The sequence below is a fragment of the Arachis hypogaea genome, chromosome 13 (genome assembly GCF_003086295.3).
Source record: "Arachis hypogaea cultivar Tifrunner chromosome 13, arahy.Tifrunner.gnm2.J5K5, whole genome shotgun sequence".
NCBI lineage: Eukaryota > Viridiplantae > Streptophyta > Magnoliopsida > Fabales > Fabaceae > Arachis > Arachis hypogaea.
The window spans coordinates 89,287,889-89,310,323 of NC_092048.1; the positions used below are offsets into that span (position 1 = coordinate 89,287,889).

The 22,435-nt window shown below is 38.8% G+C and overlaps 1 non-coding gene across 1 annotated transcript; it reads left to right on the top strand.

Moving 5' to 3' along the window:
• The first annotated feature begins 21,635 nt into the window (after positions 1-21,635).
• LOC112740068 (small nucleolar RNA R71) lies at positions 21,636-21,743 on the top strand. The gene has a single exon (XR_003171003.1). It is a non-coding gene; the product is annotated as a small nucleolar RNA R71 (small nucleolar RNA).
• Positions 21,744-22,435: the final 692 nt, after the last annotated feature.

The window sequence follows — 22,435 nt, forward strand, 5'->3', positions numbered from 1 at the left end:
CCAGAATGGACCATCCTAGATATGTTCTATGATGGTTTATCTGAGCTATCAAAGATGTCACTGGACACTTCTGCAGGTGGATCCATTCACCTAAAGAAAACGCCTGCAGAAGCTCAAGAACTCATTGACATGGTTGCTAATAACCAGTTCATGTACACTTCTGTAAGAAATCCTGTGAGTAATGGGACGCCTATGAAGAAGGGAGTTCTTGAAATTGATACTCTGAATGCCATATTGGCTCAGAATAAAATATTGACTCAGCAAGTCAATATGATCTCTCAGAGTCTGAATGGAATGCAAACTGCATCCAACAGTACTCAAGAGGCTTCTTATGAAGAAGAAGCTTATGATCTTGAGAACCCTGCAATAGCAGAGGTGAATTACTTAGGTGAACCTTATGGAAACACCTATAACTCATCATGGAGAAATCATCCAAATTTCTCATGGAAGGATCAAAAGCCTTAACAAGGCTTTAATAATGGTGGAAGAAACAGGTTTAACAATAATAAACCTTTTCCATTATCCACTCAGCAACAGACAGAGAACTCTGAACAAAATACTTCTAATTTAGCAAACTTAGTCTCTGATCTATCTAAGGCCACTGTAAGTTTCATGAGTGAAACAAGGTCTTCCATTAGAAATCTGGAAGCACAAATGGGCCAGCTGAGTAAAAGGATCACTGAAATCCCTCCTAGTACTCTCCCAAGCAATACAGAAGAGAATCCAAAAGGAGAGTGCAAGGCCATTGACATAAGCACCATGGCCAAACCTGTGAGGAGAGGAAAGGACGTGAATCCCAAGGAGGAAGACCTCCTGGGACGTCCAGTGATCAATAAGGAGCTTCCCTCTGAGGAACCAAAGGACTCTGAGACTCATCTAGAGACCATAGAGATCCCATTAAACCTCCTTATTCCATTCATGAGCTCTGATGAGTATTCCTCTTCTGAAGAGAATGAGGATGTTACTGAAGAGCAAACAGCCAAGTTTCTTGGTGCAATCATGAAGCTAAATGCCAAATTATTTGGCATTGATACTTGGGAAGTTGAACCTCCCTTGTTCATCAATGAACTAAGTGATCTGGATCAACTGACATTGCCTCAGAAGAGACAGGATCCTGGAAAGTTCATAATACCTTGTACTATAGGCACCATGATCTTTAAGGCTCTGTGTGACCTTGGTTCAGGAATAAACCTCATGCCCCTCTCTGTAATAGAGAAACTGGGAATCTATGGGGTGCAAGCTGCTAAAATCTCATTAGAGATGGCAGACAATTCAAGAAAACAGGCTTATGGACAAGTAGAGGACGTGTTAGTAAAGGTTGAGGGCCTTTACATCCCTGTTGATTTCATAGTCCTGGATACTGGAAAGGAAGAGGATGAATCCATTATCCTAGGAAGACCTTTCCTGGCCACAGCAAGAGCTGTGATTGATGTTGACAGAGGAGAATTAGTCCTCCAAATGAATGAGGACTCCCTTGTGTTTAAAACTCAAGGATCTCTCTCTGCAACCATGGAGAGGAAGCATGAAAATCTTCTCTCAAAGCAGAGTCAACCAAAGCCCCCACAGTCAAACTCTAAGTTTGGTGTTGGGGAGTCTCAACAAAGCTCTGCACACCTGTGAGGCTCCATGAAGAGCCCACTGTCAAGCTATTGACATTAAAGAAGCGCTTGTTGGGAGGCAACCCAATGTTTATTTATCTAATTTTTATTTTCATTGTTTTTCATGTCTTTATAGGTTCATGATCATGTGGAGTCACAAAATAAATAGAAAAATTGAAAACAGAATCAAAAACAGCAGAAGAAAAATCACACCCTGGAGGAGCATCTGTTTGGCGTTCAGCGCTAGAACAGAGCATGGTTCTGGCGCTGAACGCCCAAAATGGGCAGCTTCTGGGCGCTGAATGCCAGAACAGGCATGGTTCTGGCGTTCAACGCCAGAAATGGCACACAAATGGGCGTTGAACGCCCAAAATGGCCACCAACCTGGCGCTGAACGCCCAGAGTTGTGTGCAAAGGCATTTTTACATGCCTAATGGGTGCAGGGATGTAAATCCTTGAACACCTCAGGATCTGTGGACCCCACAGGATCTACTCAGGATCTGTGGACCCCACAGGATCCACTCAGGATCTGTGGACCCCACAGGATCCCCACCTACCTCCACTCACTTCTTCTCACCACTCTCTTTCACACAACCCCATAAACACTCTTCCCCAAAAACCCTTCACCAATCACCTCAAACTCTCTTCCCCATCACCTCTTCACCACTCACATCCATCCACTCTTCCCCATAAACCTACCTCATAAACTCCACCTACCTTCAAAAATTCAAAACCAATTTCCTACCCAAACCCACCCATATGGCCGAAACCTTTCCCCCCTCCCTCCCCTATATAAAGCCCTCCATTCTTCATCAAATTTACACAATACACCCCTCTACACCCTTCTTGGCCGAAACACTTCCCACTCTCCCTCTCCTCCATTTCTTCTTCTTCTTCATCTATTCTTTCTTTTATTGCTCGAGGGCGAGCAAAATTCTAAGTTTGGTGTGGTAAAAGCATAAGCTTTTTGTTTTTCCATTACCATTGATGGCACCTAAGACCGGAGAATCCTCTAGAAAGGGGAAAGGGAAGACAAAAGCTTCCACATCCGAGTCATGGGAGATGGAAAGGTTCATCTCCAAAGCCCATCAAGACCACTTCTATGATGTTGTGGCCAAGAAAAAGGTGATCCCTGAGGTCCCTTTCAAACTCAAAAGAAATGAGTATCCGGAGATCCGACATGAAATTCAAAGAAGAGGTTGGGAAGTTCTAACAAATCCCATCCAACAAGTCGGCATCCTAATGGTTCAAGAGTTCTATGCTAATGCATGGATCACCAAGAACCATGATCAAAGTAAGAACCCAGATCCAAAGAACTATGTTACAATGGTTCGGGGGAAATACTTAGATTTTAGTCCGGAGAATGTGAGGTTGGCGTTTAACTTGCCCATGATGCAAGGAGATGAACGCCCCTACACTAGAAGGGTCAACTTTAATCAAAAGTTGGACCAAGTCCTTATGGATATATGTGTAGAAGGAGCTCAATAGAAGATTGACTCCAAAGGCAAGCCGGTTCAACTAAGAAGATTGGACCTCAAGCCTGTAGCTAGAGGATGGTTGGAGTTTATTCAATGCTCAATCATTCCCACTAGCAACCGGTCTAAAGTTACTATAGACCGGGCCATCATGATCCATAGCATCATGATTGGAGAAGAGGTGGAAGTTCATGAGATTATACCTCAAGAACTCTACAAGGTGGCTGACAAGTCCTCCACTATGGCAAGGTTAGCCTTTCCTCACCTCATATGCCACCTATGCAATTCGGCTGGGATTGACATAGAGGGAGATATCCTCATCAAAGAGGACAAGCCCATCACTAAGAAAAAGATGGAGCAAGCAAGAGAGCCCATTCATGGAGCTCAAGAGGCGTATGAAGCTCATCACCATGAGATCCCGGAGATGCCTCAAATGCACTTTCCTCTACAAAACTATTAGGAGCAAATCAACACCTCCCTAGAAGAATTGAGTTCCAATATGGGACAACTAAGGGTGGAACATCAAGAGCACTCCATCATGCTTCATGAAATAAGAGAAGATCAAAAGGCAATGAGGGAGGAGCAACAAAGACAAGGAAGAGACATAGAAGAGCTCAAGGACATCATTGGTTCCTCAAGAAGGAAGCGCCACCATCACTAAGGTGGATTCATTCCTTGTTCTTACTTCTTCTGTTTTTCGTTTTCTATGTTGTGTGCTTATCTATGTTTGTGTCTTCATTACATGATCATTAGTAAGTAGTAACTATGTCTTAAAGTTATGAATGTCCTATGAATCCATCACCTCTCTTAAATGAAAAATGTTTTAATTCAAAAGAACAAGAAGTACATGAGTTTCGAATTTATCCTTGAACTTAGTTTAATTATATTGATGTGGTGACAATGCTTCTTGTTTTCTGAATGAATGCTTGAACAGTGCATATGTCTTTTGAAGTTGTTGTTTAAGAATGTTAAATATGTTGGCTCTTGAAAGAATGATGACTAGGAGACATGTTATTTGATAATCTAAAAAATCATAAAAATGATTCTTGAAGCAAGAAAAAGCAGCAAAGAACAAAGCTTGCAAAAAAAATATATATCTATATATAGGCGAAAAAAATAGAAAGAAAAAGAAAAAGCAAGTAGAAAAAGCCAAAAGCTCTTAAAACCAAGAGGCAAGAGCAAAAAGCCAGTAACCCTTAAAACCAAAAGGCAAGGGTAATAAAAAGGATCCCAAGGCTTTGAGCATCAGTGGATTGGAGGGCCTAAAGGAATAAAATCCTGGCCTAAGCGGCTAAACCAAGCTGTCCCTAACCATGTGCTTGTGGCGTGTAGGTGTCAAGTGAAAACTTGAGACTGAGCGGTTAAAGTCAAGGTCCATAGCAAAAAAAGAGTGTGCTTAAGAACCCTGGACATCTCTAATTGGGGACTTTAGCAAAGCTGAGTCACAATCTGAAAAGGTTCACCTAATTATGTGTCTGTGGCATTTATGTATCCGGTGGTAATACTGGAAAACAAAGTGCTTAGGGCCACGGCCAAGACTCATAAAATAGCTGTGTTCAAGAATCATCATACTGAACTAGGAAAATCAATAACACTATCTGAACTCTTAGTTCCTATAGATGCCAATCATTCTGAACCTCAATGGATAGAGTGAGATGCCAAAACTATTCAAGAGGCAAAAAGCTACAAGTCCCGCTCATCTGATTAGAGCTATGTTTCATTGATAGTTTGGAATTTATAGTATATTCTCTTCTTTTTATCCTATTTGATTTTCAGTTGCTTGGGGACAAGCAACAATTTAAGTTTGGTGTTGTGATGAGCGGATAATTTATACGCTTTTTGGCATTGTTTTTAGTATGTTTTTAGTAGGATCTAGTTACTTTTAGGGATGTTTTCATTAGTTTTTATGTTAAATTCACATTTCTGGACTTTACTATGAGTTTGTGTGTTTTTCTGTGATTTCAGGTATTTTCTGGCTAAAATTGAGGGACTTGAGCAAAAATCAGATTCAGAGGTTGAAGAAGGACTGCTGATGCTGTTGGATTCTGACCTCCCTGCACTCAAAGTAGATTTTCTGGAGCTACAGAACTCAAAATGGCGCGCTTCCAATTGCTTTGGAAAGTAGACATCCAGGGCTTTCCAGCAATATATAATAGTCCATACTTTGGCCAAGAATAGACGACGTAAACTGGCGTTCAACGCCAGCTTTCTGCCCAAATCTGGCGTCCAGCGCCAGAAAAGGAGCCAAAACCAGAGTTGAACGCCCAAACTGGCACAAAAGCTGGCATTCAACTCCAAGAAGGACCTCTACACGTGCAACACTCAAGCTCAGCCCAAACACACACCAAGTGAGCCCCGGAAGTGGATTTATGCATCAATTACTTACTTCTGTAAACCCTAGTAGCTAGTTTATTATAAATAGGACCTTTTACTATTGTATTAGACATCTTTTGATCAGTTGTATGCTATCTTAGATCACGTTTGAGGGTTGGCCTCTCGGCCATGCCTGGACTTTCACTTATGTATTTTTAACGGTAGAGTTTCTACACTCCATAGATTAAGGTGTGGAGCTCTGCTGTTCCTCAAAGATTAATGCAAAGTACTACTGTTTTCTATTCAATTCATCTTGTTTCGCTTCTAAGATATTCATTCGTACTTCAATCTGAGTGTGATGAACGTGACAATCATCATCATTCCCTATGAACGCGTGCCTGACAACCACTTCCGTTCTACCTGAGACTAAATGGGTATCTCTTAGATCTCCTAACCAGAATCTTCGTGGTGTAAGCTAGAATGATGGCGGCATTCAAGAGAATCCGGAAGGTCTAAACCTTGTCTGTGGTATTCCGAGTAGGATTCAATGAATGAATAACTGTGACGAGCTCCAAACTCGCGATTGCGGGGCGTTAGTGACAGACGCAAAAGGATAGTAAATCCTATTCCAGCATGATCGAGAACCGACAGATGAATAGCCGTGCCGTGACAGGGTGCGTTGACCATTTTTACTGAGAGGATAAGATGAAGCCATTGACAAGGGTGATGCCTCCAGACGATTAGCCGTGCCGTGACAGGGCATTGGATCATTTTCCCGAGAGATGACCGAAAGTAGCCATTGACAGTGGTGATGTATCACATAAAGCCAGCCATGGAAAGGAGTAAGACTGATTGGATGAAGATAGCAGGAAAGCAGAGGTTCAGAGGAACGAAAGCATCTCCATTCGCTTATCTGAAATTCCTACCAATGAATTACATAAGTATTTCTATCCCTATTTTATTATATTAAATTCGAAAACACCATTATCAATTTATATCTGCCTAACTGAGATTTGCAAGGTGACCATAGCTTGCTTCATACCAACAATCTCCGTGGGATTCGACCCTTACTCACGTAAGGTATTACTTGGACGACCCAGTGCACTTGCTGGTTAGTTACACTGAGTTGTGAACCATGGTCTTGGCATCAAGTTTTTGGCGCCATTTCCAGGGAAAGAAAGAGCAATGAATTTTACATAATTAAAGTGTAATCACGATTCCGCGTACCAGACATGAGGAGAAAAATGATACCCACCAAAAAGTAACTCCCATACAACTCTCTGATTCATTAGGACCAAGGAAAGCATATTCAAGTGTTGGGGGAAAAGACTTCAATTCAAATGTGGGCAGCGCATTTAGATTTTTCTTCTCAGGAGCTTGCATGCATAGAATTAAAGGGACTTGTATGGCTTCCTCCGGAATTATTGGAATGTGCAAGCATGGAGTGTGCATGGCTTCCTCCTTTGTTCGTGCATCTTCCTCCTTTGTTTGTGCATCTTCCTCCTTTGTTTTTGCATCTTCATCTTCTTCCATGTGTGAGGGTAGAGAGTTCTCTAATTCACTGGAATATGAACTCCTTTGATTGATTTCCTCACGTTCTTCCATAGAATCTTGCATTGTATCTCTTGGAAAGGAATTTGCTTGTTCCTCTTCCTGGGGCTTGATAATCAACTCCACATATTTCTTTATATTTTTGAAACTTATCCTTATATCATATATGCATTCTTTCATGACAAGCTCAAGAGCTGATGACTCTTGATATGAATATAAAGGAGATGATGATTCTCGATAAGAGTAAAAAGAGGATGGTTCTTGGTATGAATAGGGTGATGGTGGCTCTTGATATGAATAGAAAGATGTTGGTTCTTGATATGGATAGAGAGGCGGTGGTTCTTAGTAGATGGAACATGGAGCACTGAAGTTTCTTTGGTCTTGACTTTCCCAACCAAAATTCGGGTAGTTCCTCCCTCCACAATAATATGAATCACTCATTAGGTGTGAGTAGTTACCCATGTGATCTCTCTCCATTATTTTTTTTTCTTAGCACAAAATACCAAATAAAATTAAACGCACCATGTGGTAAACAGAAAAGCAAAGAAAAAAGAACAGAAATAATTTTGTTTTCATTTATATATATATATATTCAAAAGAAATAAGATAAAGAAAAATAAAAATAAAAAACAAAAATAAAATAACATATAAAGAAAAACAAAATAAAAAAATAAAATAGAGAATAAATTGAATTATTGAAAAAAACGAAAATTAAAAAAAAATAAAAAAAAGAACAAAAGTTTTAGTTTTTTTAAGGAAAATTAAAATTAAAACTAAATAATAAAATAAAAAGAAAAAAAAAAGAAAACAGGGGAGGGGGGATGAAACGGAAAGGAAAAGAAAAAGAAAATAAAAATAGAATTTTTTAATAAAAGAAAACTAATTGAAAAAGAAAAATTATCTAATCCAAGTAATCAAATAATGAAGGCAACACCAAACTTAATTTCAAAAATTAAGAAAAAAAACTAGGTTAAATTAAAAAATTTATAGAAATAAATCAAGCAAAACTAAAAGCAAAAATGCCTCATCTAAGCAATCAAACAACTGGTAGTTGTCAATCACAGTCAATCCCTGGCAACGGCGCCAAAAACTTGGTGCGGAATTTGAATGTCCACAAACTAACCGGCAAGTGCACCGGGTTGTACCAAGTAATACCTCAGGTGAGTGAGGGTCGATCCTACGAGGATTGATGGATTAAGCAACAATGGTTGAGTGATTTACTTAGTCAGACAAACAAAAAATGGTGTTTGAGAGTTTAATAACATTAAACAGTAAATTCAGAGAATTAGAAAGCAAGCAGTGAATGGGTTGTGAAATATATATGAGAAAACAGTTAAGGATTTGGAGTTGTTTATCTTCCAGATTTATATTTCTTACTAACTATTTTAATCATGCAAGATTTAATTCATGGCAAACTATATGTGACTAAACCCTAATTCCTTAAACCTTTTTAGTCTCCTCTAACCTTCATTAACCGCCAATTCTTTGGTCACTTGATTTCGATTAGAGGGTTAAGTTCAATTCTAGTTTATATGCCACAGAAACCCTAATTATCAAAATATAAGAGGATTATATGTCACGTATCCCGTTAAGTCCAGATAATTAGAAATTTAGGAGAAATTATTTTCAAGCTGTTGTTCAGGTAAATTGCTTTTCCAAGTTTTACAAGAACTCAATTAGAATAGGGGTCATACTTCCGTTCCACCCAGATTCATAAGATGAAGAATGAAAACAACTCTTGAAATTAAAATCAATATATGAATTAAAATAAAAAAGTAATAGTATTAATCTATAGAATAAACAGATCTCCTAACCTTAACAGTAGAGGTTTAGCTGCTCATGGTTCAGAGAGAAAACAAAAATTCTGAAAAACTGTAAGGTGCGGAATGAGGTACGAGAGAAGAGAAGAGCCTGGAGGGCTGAATCTTTTCCCTTTTATATCTAATCCTAATTAACATAAAATATATTTTCTAAAACTAAATAATTTATTTTCCTATTGTAAAATAAAATAAAGTTTAATAAAACATAAATAAAATCTTCGAGCTGCCCTAAAGGACGAATGGGGACCACCTTAGAATTAGTTGTGGTGCCAAACTTGAGCTGGGCCAAGTTTGGCGCCACAATGCCCGCATGCAATCTTAAGAGTGTGGTGATCTTGGAGCCAAAATTGGAAAATTTCAAGTTTAGCCGAATGCTTTGGAAGATTATATGATTATGGCACCAAACTTGGAAAATCCCAAGTTTGGCGACACCAAGGCAGTGATTCCAGATGTGAAGTATAGACTATTATATATCGTTGGAAACTTTCTAATGCTATTAGAACTGCATCAATTGAACCTCTGTAGCTCAAGTTATGCTCATTGGAGTTACAGGAGGTCAGGGTTGACAGCATCATTTACTTTCTTCCGTTTTCTCTATGCGAATTTTGTTAAATCCGTCCGAATGCTACCTGAAATAAATCACATTGCACACAACTCAAAGTAGCATTCATAGTGGTTCAAAAATACTTAAATCTTGATTAAACTTTTCAATTCAAATGCAAATTCACTAGAAAAAGATAGGAAAGATGCTCACGTTTCAGGTATAGTTGCATATTTTTTATTATAGGATCACTTCGGCTTCGATACTTTCTTTGGATAATTCTGAAGGAGGATCCTTTCACTTGAAGACCATTGATGAGGCCTTGGATTTGATAGAGATGGTGGCCAATAATCAGTATTTTTACTCTTCAGAAAGAACCATGAGGAAATGAGTCAAGGAGTTAGATACCTTAGATGCCATTCTTACTCAAAACAAAGCCATGTCTCAGCAGATTAATGCCATCACTCAACACTTGGGAGGTATGCAAGTTTCATCTGTGGCGACTGATGAGAGGATTTAATGTCAGTAAATAATTTTATAAAAATAATCCCGTTGTAGGTATAGTTTCTAAACCAACAGAGAATCCTTTCGTACAAAAGTTTTGGTTGTCACTTAAGCAAACCCAATAAAATTTATAACCGAAGTATTTAAACCTCGGGTCGTCTCTCAAGGAATTGCAGGGAAATATGATTTATTATTGGTTATGGAAAAGGGTATATTTTTGGGTTTTTGAAATAGGAAACAGGAAAATAAATTGGCAGGAAATTAAATTAACAACTAGAAAAACTCTTGGCAAAGTATGAGAACTGGAAACCCCATCCTAGTTATCCTTATCAGGTGTGATGAGAACTATTATTGCTCCCACTTAGTTAATCCTTACTAAATAAAGGAAAGTCAAGTGGACTAATCAATTTGATTCCTCAAGTCCTAGTTAACTCCTATGGAAAGACTAGCTTTAGAGGGATCCAAATCAATCAGCAATTTCCAATTTTCAATCAACAGCTGAGTTTGACAACTCAAGTGTCACCAATTACTCAACTAAATCCAAAAGTGTAAAAATATAAATTATTTATATCATAAATGGAAGAAAGCAATCATAAATCTGAAATACCTCAATTTATATTAAATAGGAAATCAAATTAAACATAGGAATCCATGAACCAATTTGGCAAAATAAACAAACTAAAGTAATAGAATAATTAAAAGTAGAAGAGAAACTAAAGTAAAGAAACATTGAACCTGGAATTGAGAAGGAATGAACCATAAACTAAGAGAAATCCTAATCCTAAAATCTAAGAGAGAGGAGAGGGTCTCTCTCTCTAGAAAACTACATCTAAAACCTAAAATTGTGAATATGAAAGTTATCTTAATGAATGGATTGATTCCCCCACTTTATAGCCTCTAATCTGTGTTTTCTGGGTCAAAAACTGGGTCAAAAATGGCCCAGAAATCACCCCCAGCGATTTCTGATACGTCCAGCACACTGCAAAGTCACGCGTATGCGTGGATTGAATTTTTGCCAGGTCACGCATGCGCGTGATCCACACATGCGCGTCACCTATCTTTGGAGCAGCTATGGTAAATTATATATCTTTGTGAATCCCCGGATGTTAGCTTTCTAACGCAACTAGAACCGCGTCATTTGGACCTCTGTAGCTCAAGTTATGGTCAGTTAAGTGCGAAGAGGTCAAGCTGGACAGCTTTAGCAGTTTCTTCAGTTTCTTGTATTCCTTCCACTTTTGCATGCTTCCTTTCCATCCTCTACGCTATTCCTGCCTTATAATCCATGAAATCACTTAACGCACATATCACAGCATCAAATGGTAATAAGAGAGGATTAATATTAGCAAATATAAGGTCAAAGAAGCATGTTTTCAATTATAGCACAGAATTTAGGAAAGAAAATGTAAAACCATGCAATTAGTATGAATAAGTGTGCAAAAACTTGATAAAAACCACTCAATTGAGCACAAGATAAACCATAAAAGAGTGGTTTATCAATCTCCCCACACTTAAACATTAGCATGTCCTCATGCTAAGTTCAAGAGAAACTATAAGAGTGAAGAGGAATGGTAGATTGTATGAAATGCAACCTATCTATATCAATGCAGCTAAATGCAAAATGCTTTTACCTACTTGGTGAAAAGTAGATAAATCTTTCAAGAACAAATATGAACTGGATTTCACTAATTCAAATCATAAAAATAAAGTACAAATAGACTTGCAAGAAGAAGGTAGCTCATGAAAGCCAGGAACAAAGAATCGAGCATCGAACCCTCACCGGAAGTGTATACACTCTAATCACTCAAGTGTTTAAGGTTTGACTCTCTCAATTATCTACTAACCTTGCTTTCTAATGCTTGATTTTCTTCTACCAATCAACAAAAATTTAATGCATAAATACACATATCAAGAGGTCTTTTAAGGGTTGTAATGGGGTTAGCGTCAAGGTAGGAATGTATTTGGTCAAGTGGACTAAAATCTGAATCCTTAATTAACTTAAACTTTCCACCTAACTTAGGACAATCCATGTAATAAAAATACAAAACCTAACTATCCATTAACCATGTTTTCCACATATTCATGCATCCTTATTCTAGTACAGTACATATGCATTGCTATCACCATTTACTTTGGGGCATTTTGTCCCCTTTTATTATTTGCTCTTTTTCTTTTCTTTTTTTTTTCTTTTTTTTTTATATTTTTTATTTCTTTTTCTTTTCTCAAGGCATATGATTAAGGTATTGAACGCATGAACATATTCTCAACATTCTTTCACATTTTCAGAAAATTCTAACATACTCAATTCTCAAACCAAATGTTTTCAAACCCAATTTTCCCACACTTAAATTATAAGCACTCTCACTAGTCTAAGCTAACCAAGGATTCAAATTAAGGACATTATTATTTTCCGCTTAGAGTTAATAATGTGATAAAGTAAAGAACAAAGGGGTATAATAGGCTCAACATTGGTTTGCAAATGATAATGAAAGGGTAAGGCCATATGGGTATGTAAGCTCAGTGAAACAAAGGCCTCAATCATATAAGTGCATGCATACATCAAACCATGAAAATATAGAATCAAGCAAGACAAAGATCACAATTTTAGAGAGAACAACACACACCAAAAATAAAATATTGGTTGATAAAATGCTACCAATCAAGTAGGCTCAAAATCTTACTAGTTTTGTGTGTTCGAGCTCTAAACCATGTTCCAGTATAATATTACTTCAAACAAGTTCAATAAAAATTTTGATTCAAATTAGTGAAATGCTATAAAAAGTTTCTTGAAAAAGAAAATATTACTTCAACCAAGTAGTGGTAAAATATGCACAAAATCAAGCAAACATGCAATTAAACATGCAAATGCAACAATGACTAACAAAGAAAATAAAACATTGGTGTTGAGAAGAAAATAACTAACCCACGAAAGTCGGTATCGACCTCCCCACACTTAAAGATTGCACTGTCCTCGGTGCATGCTAAGATGTGCAAATGGACGGTGGCTTCAACTGTTTCTTGTCTCCAAAAGTTGTGCAGAAGGACTTGTCTGTTGCCCAATGTAAAAGTCTTCCGGTACCCTTCCTGGTGGCCATCCTGAAAGAAAAAGGAAAGAAAAGTAACCCAGAAATAAAGATAAGAAAATAAATAAAGTATGGGTGAGTTAATGCCAAATAATGAGGGTCTCAATTACATGGTAGCTACAACATGCAAGTGAGAAAAAAGCAGAAGCAAATGGCATAACAATAGTGCAAAAATTGCAGCAATGGGGGAGAGGGAGTGGGTAATGAAAGATAGTGTAAGTTCATATCAATGCAAAAGGAATACATGTATCATAAAAGATTAGCATTGGCAGTGACAGATAAAGAATATCACCCAACAGTGTAAAACAAGTCACTAAGCACCAAAATAATACCAGAAAAGATACAACAGTTGAATAAGGACATTTAACACCAATGGAAAAATAATGAACGTAGGAAAGAAAATAAAAATATGCACAAAATTAAAATGCAATGAATGAAAGTATGCAAATAAATTAAGTAAAATAGAATGAAAGAAAAGAAGGATGAGAAGTTAAAGAGATGAAGAAAAAAAAAGTAAGAAAGAAGGAAAAAAGAAGTAGAAAAGAGAGAAGAATGGAGAAGGGAATGAAGAAAACGGGACGCAACGCGCGCGCGGGCATCACGCTCACGCGTGAAAATAGAGACAGTCATGCGACGCGTAAGCGTCGCCCACGCATACGCGTGGATGGTCTGGATGCAAAAGGACGCGCACGCGTCAGGGACACGTACGCGTGGGTCATTTTGTGCCTATAGCACCATTCCAGCACGAGGGCAGCACAACTCTCGGGTTAGCACCCATTTATGCCGATTTCCCTTCCACGTGTGTGCGTGCTTGACGCGTACGTGTGGCTCGAATTACGCGCAGAGCACACCATCAGCACGATTCCATCATAACTTTCTATTCGTTGGATGGGATAGCAAAAAGTGCTATCGACGCCCACGCGTGGCCTACGCGCACGCGTGGGTTGCGTCCCTTTTTTTTTATATATGCAGTATGCAGAATGCAAAATGCAGATGCTGATGCAGACATTATGAATGAACACTAAGAAACATAGAATAAAATAAAACTAAAAATAAAACAAAACAAAATAAAACTAAGAATAAAAATATAATAAAATAAAACTAAGGATAAAAATAGAAGATAATCTCCCACCTAGCACTTTTAGTTAAGGTCCTTAAGTTGGACATTTGGTGGGCTCCCTGTCATGGTGGCTTATGCTTGAACTCATCCAGGAATCCCCACCAGTGTTTGTAATTCCAATAGCCTCCAGGATCCCACACTAGTTGCACAAAGCCTTCAAGCAAGTTAAAGCAAGTGACATTGCTCTGGGAGTGTTGATTGCTAGAATGAATTCCGGGGTTCCAAACCTTGCTTTTGCAACCATCTTTGCCGTGATCATCATTGTTCCAACCGGGTGGCACGCAATTTAAATTCTCACTAAGCCATCCAAACAGCTTCCTAGACCCATTCAATTGAGAATTATACCAACCTTTGTACTTTAATTTGGAGCATGTAACCATATTGAACCTTGCATGACATTTCCTACCACTAACCATCTCCCTCTTACTCTTAAAGCCACACAGAGCTCTAAGTTGACCATCTGTCTCAAGTAAACCATATTCAAGTGGGATGAGAAAGCTAAGGGATATGAATTTTACCCACTTGAATGTTGTGAAGGATAATGGTGACTTAGGCAGAGAGGTCTCCAACAACTTTGGCAAGGTGATTTCAAGCTCCATTCGCTTGAGCTCTTCCTTGACAACTTCCACCTCTTTGCAAGCTTCTTCAATTTCAACCTTTTCCTCTTGGTAGCTTTCTTTCAATTCAGTCTCTTCTTCATTGCTTACCAAGGGCATGGGAGGTTGTGCTTCTTCTTCTTTAATCTCCATCTCTTGATCTACCTCTTCAAAGTCTTTAGCCATGATATGCCTTGGAGGTTGTACACCCTCTTCAACATCAATTTCAAACGTCTTTGAAGGAGGCTCTATAACTTGACTTTCCCATGGAGGTTCAGCATCTCCTAAGTCTTCAACCACTTCTTCCTCTTCAGTAATTTTGGCTTTCTCCACTTACTCTAGTACAAAATCAGACTCCTCCTTGATGTCTTCCTTTCTATGATAACTCCTTTCAACTATTCTTTCATCTTCAAGGGTCTCTCCTGCCGCTACCTTTAGGGCCTCCTCTAGCTTCTTATGAAGTATGGATTCGCAAAGATGATTCCTTCTTTCTTGTTCCATATCAATAGCATAATTGAGACCATCTTGCTCGTGGATTGATGGATGTAGGTGCTCTTCCATGGAGGATGGTGATGGGATGAAAAGATCATTATGTGGTTGAAAAGGAAGTGCACTAGAGTTTGAGGGTTGAATATTGGAGGTAGAGGGTTGGTTCATGCGGGATATAAGATTTTGGAGTGTAGAGGTGATACCAATGATGTTAGAGATGAGTGTGTTGTTATCCAATAGAGGTTGGGTTGGATAGGAGGGTTCATTTGTTGGGAGAGAGGGCTCATAATACGGAGGTGGTTCATCTTGATAAGGATATGGAGATGGTGAATATTGAGGTGGTGGTTTTGGGTGTGGTTCATATGGTGGTTGGTGTGGTGGATAAGGATTAGGCTCATATGGAGGTGAATGGTGGAAAGGGGCTTGTGAGTATGGTGGTTCAGAGTTATGTTGAGGAAGGGGTTCATAAGCATATGGTGGGGCTTGTTGGTAACCACAAGGTGGTCCACCATATTCATCATCTTGGTATGCACCCTGGAATGGATCTTAACCATAGTAATTTGGTGGAGGTTGACTGTCACAAAAAGGTCCACCATAACTATTGTCTTGGTATGCATCATAGAATGGTTGTTGGTTATAGTGCATTGGAGGGGGTTGTTGCCAAGAGGGTTGATCAAATCCTTGTGGCTCCTCCCATCTTTGATTCTTCCAACCTTGATGCCTATTTTCATTATAGTTTCCATTCCTTACAACAACATTGGAACCAAACTTGAAACCAGAGGGGTGAGAATTCATAGTAGCTAATAATAAAAAAATTAAAAACAAAAACAAAAACAAATAAACAAGCAAAAGCAAATATTTACAATAACCAATAATAAGGCACATGTTTGCAATTCCCCGGCAACGGCGCCATTTTTGACGATCGGATTCTTGCTAGTAAAGAATTTTATAAAAATAATCCCATTGTAGGTATATTTTCTAAACCAACAGAGAATCGTTTCGTACAAAAGTTTTGGTTGTCACTTAAGCAAACCCAATAAAATTTATAACTGAAGTATTTAAACCTCGGGTCGTCTCTCAAGGAATTGCAGGGAAGTATGATTTATTATTAGTTATGAAAAAGGGTATATTTTTGGGTTTTTGAAATAGGGAACAGGAAAATAAATTGGCAGGAAATTAAATTAATAACTAGAAAAACTCTTGGCAAGGTATGAGAACTGGAAATCCCATCCTAGTTATCCTTATCAGGTGTGATGAGAATTGTTATTGCTCCCACTTAGTTAACCCTTACTAAATAAAGGAAAGTCAAGTGGACTAATCAATTTGATTTCTGGTGCACGAAATTGTGATCTCAATGGCGCCAACAACTTGGTACGCACAATTGAAATCTCACTTCTTTTTCACAACTTCGCACAACTAACCAGCAAGTGCACTGGGTCGTCCAAGTAATAAACCTTACGTGAGTAAGGGTCAATCCCATGGAGATTATCGGCTTGAAGCAAGTTATGGTCATCTTGGAAATATCAGTCAGGCAGATTCAAATGGTTATGGGATTTAAGATAATTAAAATATAAATAAAATATAAAATAAGATAGAAATACTTATGTAATTCATTGGTGAGAATTTCAGATAAGCGTATGGAGATGCTTTGCTCCCTCTGGATCTCTGCTTTCCTACTGCCTTCATTCAATCATTCTTACTCCTTTCCATGGCAAGCTGTATGTTGGGCATCACCGTTGTCAATGGCTACTTCCCGTTCTCTCAGTGAAAATAGTCCAAATGCGCTGTCACCGCATGGCTAATCATCTGTCGGTTCTCGATCATGTTAGAATAGGATCCATTGATCCTTTTGCGTCTGTCACTATGCCCAACACTCGTGATTTTGAAGCTCGTCACAGTCATCCCTTCCCAGATCCTACTCAGAATACCACAGACAAGGTTTAGACTTTCCGAATCTTAGGAATGGCCGCCAATAATTCAAGCTTATACCACGAAGACTCCGATCTTTCGGAATGGAGGCTAAGAGATACGCATTCAAGCTTGTTTTCATGTAGAACGGAAATGGTTGTTAGGCACGCGTTCATAGGTGAGAATCGTGATGAGTGTCACATAATCATCACATTCATCATGTTCTTGGGTGCGAATGAATATCTTAGAATAAGAATAAGCTTGAATTGAATAGAAAAACAATAGTACTTTGCATGAGGAACAGCAGAGCTCCACACCTTAATCTATGGGGTGTAGAAACTCTACCGTTGAAAATACATAAGTGATGAAGGTCCAGGCATGGCCGAATGGCCAGCCCCAAAGGTCTAGGGACTAAACGTCCAAAGATGAAAATACAATAGTAAAAGGTCCTATTTATAATGAACTAGTTACTAGGGTTTACAGAAATAAGTAAATGATGCAGAAATCCACTTCCGGGGCCCACTTGGTGTGTGCTTGGGCTGAGCATTGAGCTTTACACGTGTAGAGATTTCTCTTGGAGTTAAATACCAGGTTGCAGCCTGTTTCTGGCGTTTAACTCTGGTTTGTAACCTGTTTCTGGCGTTTAACTTCAGAATAGGGCAGGAAGTTGGCGTTTGAACGCCAGTTTGCATCGTCAAAACTCGGACAAAGTATGGACTATTATATATTGCTGGAAATCCCTGGATGTCTGCTTTCCAATGCAATTGAGAGCGCGCCATTTAGGTTTTTGTAGCTCCAGAAAATCCATTTCGAGTGCAGGGAGGTCAGAATCCAACAACATCTACAGTCCTTTTTCAGCCTTTGAATCAGATTTTTGCTAAGGTCCCTCAATTTCAGCCAGAAAATACCTGAAATCACAGAAAAATACACAAACTCATAGCAAAGTCCATAAATGTGAATTTTGAATAAAAACTAACAAAAACATAGTAAAAACTAATTAAATTATACTAAAAACTATCTAAAAACAATGCCAAAAAGCGTATAAATTATCCGCTCATCACAACACCAAACTTAAATTGTTGCTTGTCCCCAACCAATTGAAAATCAAATAGGATAAAAAGAAGAGAATATACTATAAATTCCAAAATATCAATGAAACTTAGCTCCAATTAGATGAGCGGGACTAGTAGCTTTTTGCCTCTGAACAGTTTTGGCATCTCACTTTATCCTTTGAAGTTCAGAATGATTGGCATCTGTAGGAACTCAGAATTCAGATAGTGTTATTGATTCTCCTAGTTCAGTATGTTGATTCTTGAACACAGCTACTTTATGAGTCTTGGCCGTGGCCCTAAGCACTTTATTTTCCAGTATTACTACCGGATACATAAATGTCACAGACACATAACTGGGTGAACCTTTTCAGATTGTGACTCAGCTTTGCTAGAGTCCCCAATTAGAGGTGTCTAGGGTTCTTAAGCACACTCTTTTTGCTTTGGACCATGACTTTAACCGCTCAGTCTCACGCTTTTGGCTTGACACCTTCACGCCACAAGCACATGGTTAGTGACAGCTTGGTTTAGCCGCTTAGGCCAGGATTTTATTCCTTTGGGCCCTCCTATCCATTAATGCTCAGAGCCTTGGATCCTTTTTACCCTTGCCTTATAGTTTAAAGGGTTACTGGCTTTTTGCTCTTGCCTTTTGGTTTAAAGAGCTCTTGGCTTTTTCTGCTTGCTTTTTCTTTTTCTTTCTTTTTTTCTTTTATTTTTGCCCTTTTTTTTTGCAAGCTTTATATTCACTGTTTTTTCTTGCTTCAAGAATCAATTTTATGATTTTTTAGATTATCAATAACATTTCTCCTTTTTCTTTATTCTTTCAAGAGCCAACAATTTTAACATTCATAAACAACAAATTCAAAAGACATATGCACTATTCAAGCATTCATTCAGAAAACAAAAAGTATTGCCACCACATCAAAATAATTAAACTAATTTCAAGGATGAATTCGAAATCATGTACTTCTTATTCTTTTGTGGTTAAAACATTTTTCATTTAAGAAAGGTGATGGATTCATAGGACATTCATAGCTTTAAGGCATAGACACTAGACAATAATGATCATGTAATAAAACACAAACATAAATAAAACATAAAGCATAATTTTCGAAAAACAGAAAAGTAAATAGACAAGGAGATTAAGGAACGGGTCCACCTTAGTGATGGCGGCTAGTTCTTCCTCTTGAAGATCCAATGGAACGCTTGAGCTTCTCTATGTCTCTTCCTTGCCTTTGTTGCTCCTCCCTCATGGCTCTTTGGTCTTCTCTAATTTCATGAAGGAGGATGGAATGCTCTTGGTGCTCCACCCTTAGTTGTCCCATGTTGGAACTTAGTTCTCCTAGGGAGGTGTTAATTTGCTCCCAATAGTGTTGGGGAGGAAAGTGCATCCCTTGACGTATCTCAGGGATTTCATGATGAGGAATTTCCTCATGCTCTTGTTGAGGTCCATAAGTGGGTTCTCTTATTTGCTCCATCCTTTTCTTAGTGATGAGCTTTTGAGATGAATCTCTCCATCTCCCATGACTTAGAGGTGGAAGCTTTTGCCTTCCCTTCCTCTTTCTAGAGGTTTCTCTGGCCTTAGGTGTCATAAATGATTATGGAAAAACAAAAAGCAACGCTTTTACCACACCAAACTTAGAAGGTTTGCTCGTCCTTGAGCAAAAGAAGAGAAGAGGGAGTAAGAGAAGAAGAAAATAGACGAGATGGAGAGGTGTGAGTGGTTCAGCCAAGGGGGTTGTAGGTGATTATGGAGGAGTAATGGAGGTGATTGGTGGAGGTTATTTTGGGGAAGAGTGTTATGGAAATGTGTGAGGAGGAGAGAAGAAGAAAGGTGGGGTAGGTGGGGATCCTGTGGGGTCCACAGATCCTGAGGGGTCAAGGACTTATCATCCCTGCTCCATTTAGGGGTGTAAACGCCCTTAGAGTGCAATCCTGGCGTTTAACACTAGATTACTGCTTGTTTCTGGCGTTTAACACCAGCTTTTCTCCCTTTCTTGGCGTTAAACGCCAACTTGATGCTTGTTTCTGGCGTTAAATGCCAGTCTGTAGCTTGTTTCTGGCGTTTAACGCCAGCTTGATGCTTCTTTCCGGCGTTAAACGCCCGTCTGATGCTTCTTACTGGCGTTTAAACGCCAGTAAGCTCTTCCTCCAGGGTGAGCTATTTTTAATGCTATTTTTTATTCTTTTTTTGATTTTTTAGTTGTTTTTGTGACTTCACATGATCATCAACCTATAGAAAACATAAAATAACAATAGAAAATAAATAGACATAATTAAATAACATTGGGTTGCCTCCCAATAAGCACTTCTTTAACGTCAATAGCTTGACAGTGAGCTCTCATGAAGCCTCACAGATAATCAGAGCATGATTGGGGCCTCTCAACACCAAACTTAGAGTTTGGTTGTGGCCTCGCAACACCAAACTTAGAGTTCAGCTGTGGCCTCCCAACACCAAACTTAGAGTTTGAATGTGGGGGTTTTGTTTGACTCTGGATTGAGAGAAGCTTTTCATGCTTCGTCTCCATGGTTATAGAAGGAGAACCTTGAGTCTTGAATACAAGGTAGTCCTCATTCAACTAAAGGACTAACTCTCCTCTGTCAACATCAATCACAGCTTCATGATTGCTCTAAGATACTTAGCAACTTGCTTTTCAGTGATGTCTTCATCCTCTTCAGAGGAAGAATATTCATCAGTGCTCATGAATGGAAGAAGGAAGTTCAATGGAATCTCTATGGTCTCTGTATGAGCCTTAGATTCCTTTGGTTCCTCAAAGGGAAACTCCTTTCTGTCCAAAGGACGTCCCATGAGGTCTTCCTCACTGGGATTCACGTCCTCCTCCTCCTCTGGGCATTCAGCCATACCAAGTAAGGTTATGGCCTTGCACTCTCTCTTGGGATTTTCTTCTGTATTGCTTGGGAGAGTACTGGGAGGAGTTTTAGTAATCTTCTTACTCAGCTGACCCACCTGTGCCTCCAAATTTCTAATGGAGGACCTTGTTTCATTCATGAAACTTAGTGTGGTCTTGGATAGATCAGTGACTATGGTTGCCAGGCCAGAATAGCTCTGTTCAGGATTCTCTGTCTGTTGCTGAGAAGATGATGGAAAAGACTTGTTATTGCTAAACCTATTTCTTCCACCATTATTATTGAAGCCTTGTTGAGGCTTTTGTTGGTCCTTCCATGAGAAATTTGGATAATTTCTCCATGATGGATCATGGGTGTTTCTATAGGGTTCTCAGGATCATAAGCTTCTTCTTCAGAAGATGCTTCTTTAGTACTGTAAGATGCAGCTTGCAATCCATTCAGACTCTGAGAAATCATATTGACTTGCTGAGTCAATATTTTGTTCTGAGCCAATATGGCATTCAGAGTATTAATTTTAAGAACTCCCTTCTTCTGAGGCGTCCCATTGTTCACAGGATTTCTTTCAGAAGTATACATGAACTGGTTATTTGCAACCATTTCAATGAGTTCCTGAGCTTCTGCAGGGGTTTTCAGATGAAGAGATCCTCCTGCAGAATAGTCCAATCACATTTTTGACAACTCAGACAGACCATCATAGAATATACTTATGATGCTCCATTCTGGAAGCATGTCAGTAGGACACCTTTTGATCAATTGCTTATATCTTTCCCAAGCTTCATAGAAGGACTCACCTTCCTTCTGTCTGAAGATTTGGATTTCCACTCTAAGCTTGCTCATCTTTTGAGGTGGAAAGAATTTGGCCAGGAAAGCACTGACCAGTTTTTTCCAAGAGTTCAGGCTTTCCTTAGGTTGTGAATCCAACCATGTTCTAGCTCTGTCTCTTACAGCAAAAGGGAAAAGCATAAGCCTGTAGACCTCGGGATCAACTCCATTGGTCTTGACAGTGTCACAGATTTGGAAGAACTTAGCTAAGAACTGATGAGGATCTTCTAATGGAAGTCCATAAAACTTGCAATTCTGTTGCATTAGAGAAACTAATTGAGGCTTAAACTCAAAGTTGTTTGCTCCAATGGCAGGAATTGAGATGCTTCTTCCATAGAAGTCAGAAGAGGGTGCAATAAAGTCACCAAGTAACTTCCTTGCATCTCCACCATTGTTATTGGGTTCGGCCATGTCTCCTTGTTTTTTGAAAATTTCTGTCAGGTCCTCTCCAGAGGGTTGTGCCTTAACTTCTCTTAGTTTCCTCTTTAGAGTCCTTTCAGGTTCAGGATCAACTTCAATAAGAGTGTCTTTATCCCTGTTCCTACTCATATGAAAAAGAAGAGAATAAAAAGAAGAGGAATCCTCTATGTCACAATATAGAGATTCCTTTATGTGAGTAGAAGAGGAGAATAATAGGAGAGTAGAATGGAGAAGAGAGAAGATGAAGAATTCGAATTTCAAATTAAAATAAAAGGAAAATA